This window comes from Bos grunniens, chromosome 5, assembly GCF_055505025.1.
Source record: "Bos grunniens cultivar Pamir isolate PY7600 chromosome 5, Bosgru_T2T1.0, whole genome shotgun sequence".
NCBI lineage: Eukaryota > Metazoa > Chordata > Mammalia > Artiodactyla > Bovidae > Bos > Bos grunniens.
Genome location: NC_141169.1, coordinates 16,030,311 through 16,041,505, shown reverse-complemented (window position 1 = coordinate 16,041,505; position 11,195 = coordinate 16,030,311). Strand labels below are relative to the sequence as shown.

The following is an 11,195-nucleotide window of genomic DNA, read 5'->3' as shown; positions in this document are numbered from 1 at the left end:
TTCATTACCATCATTAGTTATGTATGACACACACTTTCAGGAATGTTAATACCTTATTTGAGGAAACTGAGGCATAAAATTTGTTCAGACAGTGAGTGGCAAAGAAAAAATAACAGCTTAGTCTTGCAATCTTGATCCCAGAGAAAAAATAATTTATGGGAGTTATTTTATCATTCCTAATCTTTTATCTTCTATCCATGCTTTTTGCTACAGCATTGAGATACTTTAGAAAACATTCTTAGTCTTGAGACACATGCTGAGATTGTCCTATGAATACCTCTGAGAACTCCAGCCTCAGTACAGTTTGACATAGGTCAGTCAGAAAAATGATAGGCTGACAGATCTGAGCGTGATATGAGTCAGAGCATATCCGGTGCACAGTTTCAGGAAGAGACTGAATGTCCACATACTTTTGTGTCATCGTACTCCAGCAGTTACTAAATTTTCTCAATGGCAGAAATGGCAATGGCCTAGCAGGAATCTTTCACTGATTATCCTCTTATATAAATAGGAGACAAAGACATGTTCTCCCTCTTGGAGAAGAGTGGGAATCAGAGGGCAACTGGGAAACTCAGCAAAGAAAACCCTAAAAGGTAAGTTCAAAGGAGGTTCCTATTGCATATTGCAAAGGGGAAGGTCATAAAGCTAAGAGGAATATCAGATGGCATAATGTGCTGATTGCACATGAAGCAGAATAAAGCAAACACACAAACACTGGGGACTATGTATGAAAGTGAAAGTGTTATTCGCTCAGTCACGTCCGTCTCTTTGAGACCCCATGGTCTGTCCATGGGATTCCCCAGGCAAGAATACTGGAGTGCTTTGCCATTCCGTTCTCCAGGGGATCTTCCCGACCCAGGGATCAAACACAGTTCTCTTACACCGCAGGCACATTCTTTACCATCTGAGCTACCAGGGAAACCCTGAGGAATATGGATATATTTGGTTAAGTACTTGAGTGAGGAGGTGTACCAGATGAGGACATTCTCTGTTGGGATACTTTATTTGATCAAGTTGATAATTTATTATGTGGGAAAATATAAAGGTAAACATTTATAATTTAGTTCAATCAAATGACTTTGACATGTGTAATGGAGTGTGGTTTATAAGATACATTTGTTCAGGCACTTCAACCTGACATGATTATTTTTAATAACTTGATTATTTAATTCCAAAGCAAATATGCCTGCCTGGTTTCATGATAAGTTCAAAATATTTATTTATTTGAAGTTCATTCTCTCAGAGCTTTCAGGTTATAAGAGAAGAATAAGGAGCAGAAAATATGGATTATTATCTCTGTTATAGACTGAACTATCTCCTTCCAAAATTCATATGTTGAAGCTCCAAGACCTCAGAATATGACTGAATTTGGAGATAAGGCATTTAAGGAGGTAATTAAGCTAAGATGGGGTTCTTGGGATGGGCCCTAGTGTAATATGACTAGGAGTGTTTCAAAGTAGAGATTAGAACACAACACAGACAGAAGGATGACTGTACAAGAAAACAGCGAGAAGCTGTCCAGCCACACACCAAGGAGAGAGGCCCTGGAAGAAACCAAACACCCTGACATTTCCATCTCAGAATTCTAGCTCCCAGATCTGTGAAAAAATACATTTCTGTTGTTTGAGTCATCAGTCTGTGGTATTTTGTTATAGGAGCCCTAGAAAATAATATTATCTTCAGTGTACATTTAACCCAGCGATCTCACTACTGGGCATTCACCCTGCAAAAAACAAATTAAAAAAGATACATGTACCCCAATGTTGATTATAGTACTGTTTACAATAGCCAAGACACGGAAGCAACCTTAATGTCTATCAACAGATGAACGGATAAAGAAGTCGTGGTACATATATACACTGAATATTACACAGCCATAAAAAAAAAATGAACAAGTTTGAGTCAACTGAACTAGATGGATGAACCTACACCTATTATACAGAGTGAAGGAAGTCAGAGAAAAATAAATATCGTATATCAAAGAATATATATAGAATCTAGAAAAAATGGTACTGATGAACCTATTTTCAGGACAGGCACACATTGAGAATGGACTTGTGGACACAGCAGGGGAAGGAGAGGGTGGGAAGAATTGAGAGGGTAATATTGGCATATATATATTACCATGTGTAAAACAGATTGTTAGTGGGAAATTGTATAACAGGGATTTCAGCCAGTGCTCTGTGGTCAAGGCTGACCTTGAGAGGTGGGATGGGGGTGTGGGAGGGAAGCTCAACAGGGAGGAGACCCATGCATACTTATGGCTGATTCATGTTTTTGTTCAGCAGAAATCAACACAACATTGTGAAGCAATTACCCTCCAAAGAAAAAGAAATTAAAAAATAAATTGATCCTTGTGTGTTCAGTCACTAAGTCATGTCCAACTCTTTGCAACCCCATGGACTGCAGCAAGCCAGGCTTCCCTGTCCTTCACTGTCTCCCAGAGTTTGCTCAAACTCATGTCCAGTTGAGCTGGTGATGCTATCTAACTAACCACCTCATCCTCTGCCATCCTCTTCTTGTTTTGCCCTTAATCTTTCCCAGCATCAGAGTCTTTTCCGATGAGTCAGCTCTTCGCATCAGGTGGCCAAAGTATCAGAGCTTCAGTTTCAGCATCAGTACTTCCAATGAATATTCAGTGTTGATTTACCTTAAGGTTGACTGGTTTGACCTCCATGCAGTCCAAGGGACTCTCAACAGTCTTCTCCAGCACCACAATTCAAAAGCTTCAGTTCTTTGGCTTTTTTATGGTTCTTCTTTATGATCCAACTCTCATATCCTACATGACTACCTTCTTTATGGTCAGCCTTCTTTATGATTCAACTCTCACATCCATACATGACTATCGGAAAAACCATAGCTTTGACTAGACAGACCTTTGTCAGCAAAGTGATGTTTTTGCTTTTTAATACACTGTTAGGTCTGTCATAGCTTTCCTTCCAAGGAGTAATCATCTTTAAATTTCACGGCTGCAGTCACCCTCTGCAGTGATTTTGGAGCCCAATAAAATAAATTCTAACTTCTTTCACCTTTTTCTCTTCTATTTGCCATGAAGTGATGGGACTGGATGCCATTTTTGGCATCGCTTTTTGAATGTTGAGTTTTAAGCTAACTTTTTCACTCTCCTCTTTCACCCTCATCAAGAAGCTCTTTTGTTCCTCTTCAGTTTCTGCCTTGCTAAATAACTAAGCCTTTAGGGAAAAATACAGAGTCTGAGGAGAAGAAAGGAAAATAAATATCACTATTAAGGGGAATTTGCATTCTCTTGAGAGTAGGAAGGGAAGGTTGAAAAGATAAAAGCTTCACAGAAGAAGTGGCATTTGGACCTTGAGGAAAATCTTTTATTTTCTCAAGGTAAAACTGCCAACTGTTGTCATGTAGGAATTACTTTATACTGAGACCCAGGGTATTAAAATCTAAACCTTCTTAGACACAAGTCCTCTTTTCCTAGGCAAAAGGAGTTTCACATCATGGGACTCATCTCAAAATCCAGTGGTGAACATTGGTTGGAACCTACTGGAGAATAAACAAATCCCCAAAGATAATCTAAACCTTTGACAGAACTATTTACTTGGGCTAAATGTTTACAATTAGTAAATGATAAGCAGATACATGACACATTAATCATTGAAATTTTGTTGATATTGTTTACTTGGTAAGTCAGTCCAATTTTTTTGCGACCCCATGGATTGTAGTCTGCCAGACTCCTATGTCCATGAGATTTCCCAGGCAAGAATACTGGAGTAGATCGCCATTTCCTTCTCCAGGGGATTTTCCAATCCCACAGATTGAACCCACATCTGCATTGGCATGTGGATTCTTTACCACTGAGCAACCAGGGAAGCCCAATCCCTGAAAATAATTAAATTTTAAATTAGATTTAGCATAAACATTTTTATTCATCTTTGCTAGAACTGAGTGGCAGACAATATTTCTGTTGCAGGTAGGATTTTCTCTATTACAAGTAATAGAATACCTGTCCCAAATGGCTGAGGCAAAAGAAGGCAATTTCTTAACTCACAGGGATAAGATCCAGGTTGGTGGAGGAAGGATTATGCCTCTTCAGGTGCATCTTGAGTTCAATCTGAAATGAAGTTGCAGGATTTCATCTTCTTCCTCTGCTCCCTTGGGGATCCTTTCTTCTCAGGTTTTGAGACAACACTCACAATAATTACATTTCTTAAGAACTCACTGAGGTTTTTTTTTTACATATAGTAAAATGACTTATTAAAGAGTACTGTTTGATGAGCTTCGACACATGTACTTATGTCTATATAGTTAAAACCATCATCACAGTCAGAATAGCAAAACTGCTTGCCCCCCACAAAAGTATCTGCATGCCCCTTGGCAATTTCATCTCTCATTTCACCTTGGTCCCATTCTGTGACCATGACAGGCAATCATTGATCTGCTTTTTGCCATTATAGATTGCTTTGTAACTCCTGGAATTTTATATAAATGTATAATAAAGTATGCAGTCTTGTATTGCTTTTTTCACCAAACATAATGAACTTGACATTCATCCATATTTTGGTTATATCAAAGTTTGTTTCTTTTTTACCTATAAGAGAATTCCATTTATGCATATAGTTTACCACATGCTATTTATTTACCTTTCGATAGGCATTTTGTGTTTTTTCCCTAGATTGTGACTATTACAAATAAAGCTATTTTTTAAAACTATTTTTCCATATTCTCTGTATTTTTATTTCTGCAATAGGTACTATAGCTTGGTAGTTTAAAAATCTTATCTCCATTAAATGATTTTTGCATACCTTGGGCAAATTTACGTTAAGTCCCTGTCTTGTTCTTGTGTGTGTTGACTTTTGTTTTTGTCAGGATGATGTCTAGGTTCAGAAGAATTCTGATGGTATTAGGTTAACTACTTACTGGAGTATTTTTTCACTTGACTTCAATTAGGTTAGCTGACTTCTGCTACTCTGCTACTTTAATAACATTGCTTTTGCCTGGAATGAACCTTTCATGATATGTGCTGTCAGAGTACTTAAAATAATAGAGAGCTGGAATTTCATCAAGTATACAGAACAGGTGGTATGGTTATTTCTGTACTTTCTTGCTGTTAAATGTGAGGCAAATTCACTTGGAGACTTGAGTTCATTATAATTCATGCCACCTGCAGCAAAGTTGATTATCCAATATCTAACTTTAACTACCTAAAATAGTATAATGATTTTGAACAATTAAATTGATTTAGTTCAGTTCATAATACTCAGTTACCTCCTATAAGAAGATGGAGTAGTAATAGTAATAAACAGATAAAGGCTTTGTGAAAATTAAATGAAATATATATACATATACACACACATAAATGTACTTAAACAGTGTCTGTCATTTAGTAAGTATAATGTAGAATGGTATAGGTACCTATCTATCCATCTATCTGTCTATCCAGGAGATGGTGAAGGACAGGGAAGCCTGGCATGCTGCCATCCATGGGGCTGCAAAGAGTCAGATACAACTGAGAGATGGAACAAAAAAACATCTATTTATTTACCTACCTATGTTTCTGAGGGCTCCTCTAAGGCTGAAAATTTTCTAACTACCAGAAAGTTGATCATGATGTGAGCTTTAAGCTAAAAAGATAAAACTATTTAGGAAATCTAATAAGAAGCAAGTTAAGACTTTGGGCAATATTATTGAATTGTGTGCTCCAAAAAAGGTATGTTGAAGTCTTAACTTCCTGTATCTGTGAATATGACCTTATTTGAAAATAGGGTTTTTGCAGATGTTATCAAGATTAATTTATATGGATTAGGACAGGCCTTAATTCAATGACTGGTGTCCTTTTAAGAAGAGAGAATGTGGACATGGAGACATATAGAGACACAGGGAAAAGGGTCCTATAAAGACAAAAGAGAAGATTGAAATTATGGTGATACAAAGACATGCCAAGGACTGCTGGCAGCCATCAGAAGCTAGAAGAGGCAAGGAAATATTCTCTAGATCAGTCAGAGGGAACAGGATGGACACTGTGATTTCAGACGCTTAGCTTTCAGAACTGTGAGAAAGTAAATTTCTGTTGTTTTAAGTTGCCTAGTGTGTGGTACTTAGTTGTCATTAACTTCAAATATTTTTGTAAAGAAAAAGCTAAGTAAATAAACAAATAAGTGAAATCTCTAGTTTTAGAAGCCGAAAATTTGCAATTAAAATAGTCCAGCAACAAACAAAATGTCTGTTCAACTGGCTGAATTGTTGTATATGCTTCATTTTCTAGGTTATCTCCTCTCTGCTTAATCATTCCCTGGTGACTCAGATGGCAAACAATCTGCCTGCAATGCAAGAGACCCAGGTTTGATCCCTGGGGCAGGAAGATCCCCCTGGAGAGGGGAATGGCTACCCGCAGTGAACCATCATGTTGTGCTTAAATTTCAAACATTTCACATAGTTTTTCAGTCCTGAGGGCATATATTATTGAAATAATCAAATTCTTTAAATGAAAGAAAATTTTATCACAGTGCTTCCTTTTTTTGTGACAAAAAAGAAAATAAACTAAATTTGTAAAATTACACTTAATTTCTTGACCAAGCATTTTGTTTGCACTTCTATTTACATGGTTTATCCTACTTTCAAATTCTTTTCTTGGTCTTAAATAACCAAAAAACTCAAAGAAGTGTCTGATTATTATCGGTAATTTTAGAAAATGATGCTCAAGCAGGTATCTTGTTCTTTTCCCTTGTAAAAAATATAACACAGATTGAGTGGTTCATACAGCCTCAGAGCAACAGAATAACAAAACAAAAGCAAGATAAATACAAATTTAATTAGTGTAAGAAGAAAAGGAATGTCATTAATTTACAAAATTGTCTCTCAGTTGATTGATGTTAAGTGTCACAGTAAGCCATTATTATTTAGAGATTGAAAGACTGAATATCCACATGGACAATAGCCAAACTATACAAAAATACAATTCTAACCCACAATCTGCAGCAAAAAGCCCAGGAAACCAATCCATTCTCTACAGTAATCAGCCAACCTGCCATCTATAAGTTGGATTTCTGGGAAGTCAGACCAACTAAGAAGCTAAACTCCTGTATCAATTGGCCTAAAATGGCCAGGACTTGATTAATAACTAACAGCTTCCTTAATTTGTATCTCCACTTCCAATTTAAGACCAACCAGAGAGAGCCAAATATGCACCCCTAACCAATCACATGGGCTTCCCTGGTGGCTTATCCGGTAAAGAACCCGCCTGCAACGGGGGAAACCTGGGTTCAATCCCTAGGTTGGGAAGATCCCCTGGAGAAGGGAAAGGCTGCCCACTCCAATATTCTTGCCTGGAGAATTCCATGGACTGTATAGTCTATAGGGTCACAAAGAGTCAGACATGACTGAGCGACTTTTACTTTCAACCAATCACATAGGATACCCAGTCTCTAGGTACCCCATCTGTAGCTTCCCCTGCCAAAGACTATTCCAGTCAAGGCACACCTGGAGCCTTCTCTTTTCTACAAAACTTTCCCACTCCTCTCTCTGATCTTCGAGTCTCTGTCAAAACAGCAGTGATGGTAGTTGCCTCTTGCTCGGAATAAATAAACTTTACCTCTTCTTACACAAACCTTTCAAAATTTTCCACAGTTTATTGTGATCCACACAGTCAAAGGCTTTGGCATAGTCAATAAAGCAGAAATAGATGTTTTTCTGGAACTCTCTTGCTTTTTCCATGATCCAGCAGATGTTGGCAATTTGATCTCTGGTTCCTCTGCCTTTTCTAAATACAGCTTGAACATCTGGAAGTTCACGGTTCACGTATTGCTGAAGCCTGGCTTGGAGAATTTTGAGCATTACTTTACTAGCCTGTGAGGCGGAGAAGGCAATGGCACCCCACTCCAGTACTCTTGCCTGGAAAAATCCCATGGACGGAGGAGCCTGGTAGGCTGCAGTCCAGGAGGTCGCTAAGAGTCGGACACGACTGAGCTACTTCACTTTCACTTTTCACTTCATGCATTGTAGAAGGAAATGGCAACCCACTCCAGTATTCTTGCCTGGAGAATCCCAGGGACAGGGGAGCCTGGTGGGCTGCCATCTATGGGGTCGCACAGAGTCGGACATGACTGAAGCGACTTAGCAGTAGCAGCAGCAGAGGTGAGTGCAACTGTGTTGTAGTTTGAGCATTCTTTGGCATTGCCTTTCTTTGGGATTGGAATGAAAACTGACCTTTTCCAGTCCTGTGGCCACTGCTGAGTGTTCCAAATTTGCTGGCATATTGAGTGTAGCACTTTCACAGCATCATCTTCCAAGATTTGAAATAGCTCAACTGGAATTCCATCACTTCCACTAGCTTTGTTCATAGTGATGCTTTCTAAGGCCCACTTGACAGCACATTCCAGGATGTCTGGCTCTGGGTGAGTGATCACACCATTGTGATTATCTGGGTCATGAAAATCTTTTTTGTACACTTTTTCTGTGTATTCCTGCCACGTCTTCTTGATATCTTCTGCTTCTGTTAGGTCCATACCATTTCTGTCCTTTATCGAGCCCATCTTTGCATGAAACGTTCCCTTGGTATCTCTAATTTTCTTGAAAAGATCTCTAGTCTTTCCCATTTTGTTGTTTTCCTCTATTTCTTTGCATTGATCATTGAGGAAGGCTTTCTTATCTCTTCTTGCTATTCTTTGGAACTCTGCATTCAGATTCTTTTATCTTTGCTTTTCTCCTTTGCTTTTCGCTTCTCTTATTTTCACAGCTATTTGTAAGGCCTCCTCAGACAGCCATATTGCTTTTCTGCATTTCTTTTCCATGGGGATGGTCTTGATCCCTGTCTCCTGTACGATATCACGAATTTCAGTCCATAGGTCAGGAAGCAACAGTTAGAACTGGGCATGGAACAACAGACTGTTTCCAAATAGGAAAAGGAGTACGTCAAGGCTGTATATTGTCACCCTGCTTATTTAACTTATATGCAGAGTACATTATGGGAAACGCTGGGCTGGAAGAAGCACAAGCTGGAATCAAGATTGCCAGGAGAAATATCAATAACCTCAGATATGCAGAGGACACCACCCTTATGGCAGAAAGTGAAGAGGAACTAAAAAGCCTCTTGATGAAAGTGAAAGAGGAGTGTGGAAAAGTTGGCTTAAAGCTCAACATTCAGAAAACTAAGATCATGGCATCTGGTCCCAACACTTCATGGGAAATAGATGGGGAAATAGTGGAAACAGTGTCAGACTTTATTTTGGGGGGCTCCAAAATCACTGCAGATGGTGACTGCAGCCATGAAATTAAAAGATGCTTACTCCTTGGAAGGAAAGTTATGACCAACCTAGATAACATATTCAAAAGCAGAGACATTACTTTCCCAACAAAGGTCCGTCTAGTCAAGGCTATGGTTTTTCCTATGGTCATGTATGGATGTGAGAGTTGGACTGTGAAGAAAGCTGAGCGCCAAAGAATTGATGCTTTTGAACTGTCGTGTTGGAGAAGAATCTTGAGAGTCCCTTGGACTGCAAGGAGATCCAACCAGTCCATTCTGAAGGACATCAGCCCTGGGTGTTCTTTGGAAGGAATGATGCTAAAGCTGAAACTCCAGTACTTTGGTCACCTCATGCAAAGAGTTGACTCATTGGAAAAGACTCTGATGCTGGGAGGGATTGGGGGCAGGAGGAGAAGGGGATGACAGAGGATGAGATGGCTGGATGGCATAATTGACTCAAAGGACATGAGTCTGAGTGAACTCCGGGAGTTGGTCATGAACAGGGAGGCCTGGCGTGCTGCGATTCATGGGGTTGCAAAGAGTTGGACACGACTGAGTGATTTAACTGAATTGAGCACTAACCTTTTGGGTAAGAGAGCTAAGTAGAGGATTAATTCCTAAAAACTAGTGACTGTTTCTATGGTTTTACTTCTAATAGCTGGATCTATACAACCATAAGCACTCAATGGATGTAACTGTTGAATAATCTATCTATAATTCTAAACTTATATAGCCTCTATTCATTTATATGTAGAGATAAAGTAGACAGCATATGGCATATTCAATGATGAGTAATAATTGAATTGCATGAACATGTTCAGTTGGCACCAATGATTATTCTCTAAAGACAAGAAATAGCTGCAACATTTTATTCTATTAAACACAAAGTATGGAGGTAATTGGTGAGTAATTACAAGGTGTCACATATGAATTCCATCCACAAAAACCAGGCAAAGTACATTTTTTCCTTACCTTGGTTCAGGAGATGACAGTGGATTCACAGGTTTATTAAATGCACCATTTTAAATTGAATTCTCTTACATATGATATACATGATGCTTGGTTTGTTGGGTTCAAAACTAAAGTTTTCTTTCCAAATTGTATTTTTCTCATTGTTACTAAAGGAACTGATTAATATATTCAGTTTTCCATTTAATTTTTGTATTTTATCCAGCAGAGTTGATTTTTCTGTATACATTCATGAAACAATCACTGTTATCTAAGCAAAAAACATGTCCACCACCTCTAAAAGGATCCCCCTGCTCTCTTTGTTACTTTTATTTTTTGATAAAAACACAATGTAAGATCTACCCTTTTACACCAGTAGAGTTGATATGGTATAACTAAAGTACCATCAACTATTCAAATAAAGAATAGCTCAGCTGTTTAAAAACTGGTTTATATATAAGGTAAATGGAATAAAATTGTATTAGCAGATTATCCATCAATATTAATATCATACTAAAGTCTTGCTTGAGATAGAAGAAAAAAACCAACATAACCTGGGTCTAGATTCTAGCTTTGCCTTGGCCTTAACTGACTGAGACTTGGATAAATGGATAATAATTTCTGGACATGTTTCACTATTATAAAATGAACTGGACTAGATGACACCCAAGATTTCTTTGTGTCTTGCACTAGCATTTTTAAATGATTTGAAGACTTTCTTCAAATTATACTCTGTTCTTGATAAAAATATCATTATAACTGGAAAGGGCAACATTGAACAAGAGCATCTTAGAGTCAACACTGAATCATTCAGTATCTGATTACCTGGCTTGTAAATATTACACGCCCTGCTCCTTTCTCTATCTGCCTGGCGTTTCATAATGTTTCTTTCTAAGGCTGCCTTTGTCACTTCAAATTTCTCAGTCTAGAGCTGCACTAACTGGTATGGGAACCATTAGTCACAAGTGGCTATTCAACATTTGCAACACAACTAGTGCTCCTGAAACCCCAAATGTTTATTTTAGTGAATATGAAT

General features: G+C 38.2%; 1 long non-coding RNA gene across 1 annotated transcript; it reads left to right on the top strand.

The window, feature by feature from the left end:
- The first annotated feature begins 385 nt into the window (after positions 1-385).
- On the top strand, positions 386-6,534 carry LOC147371348 (uncharacterized). Its single transcript, XR_015164773.1, has 3 exons — positions 386-593; positions 1,306-1,391; positions 6,236-6,534. It is a non-coding gene; the product is annotated as an uncharacterized LOC147371348 (long non-coding RNA).
- The last annotated feature ends 4,661 nt before the right edge of the window (positions 6,535-11,195 follow it).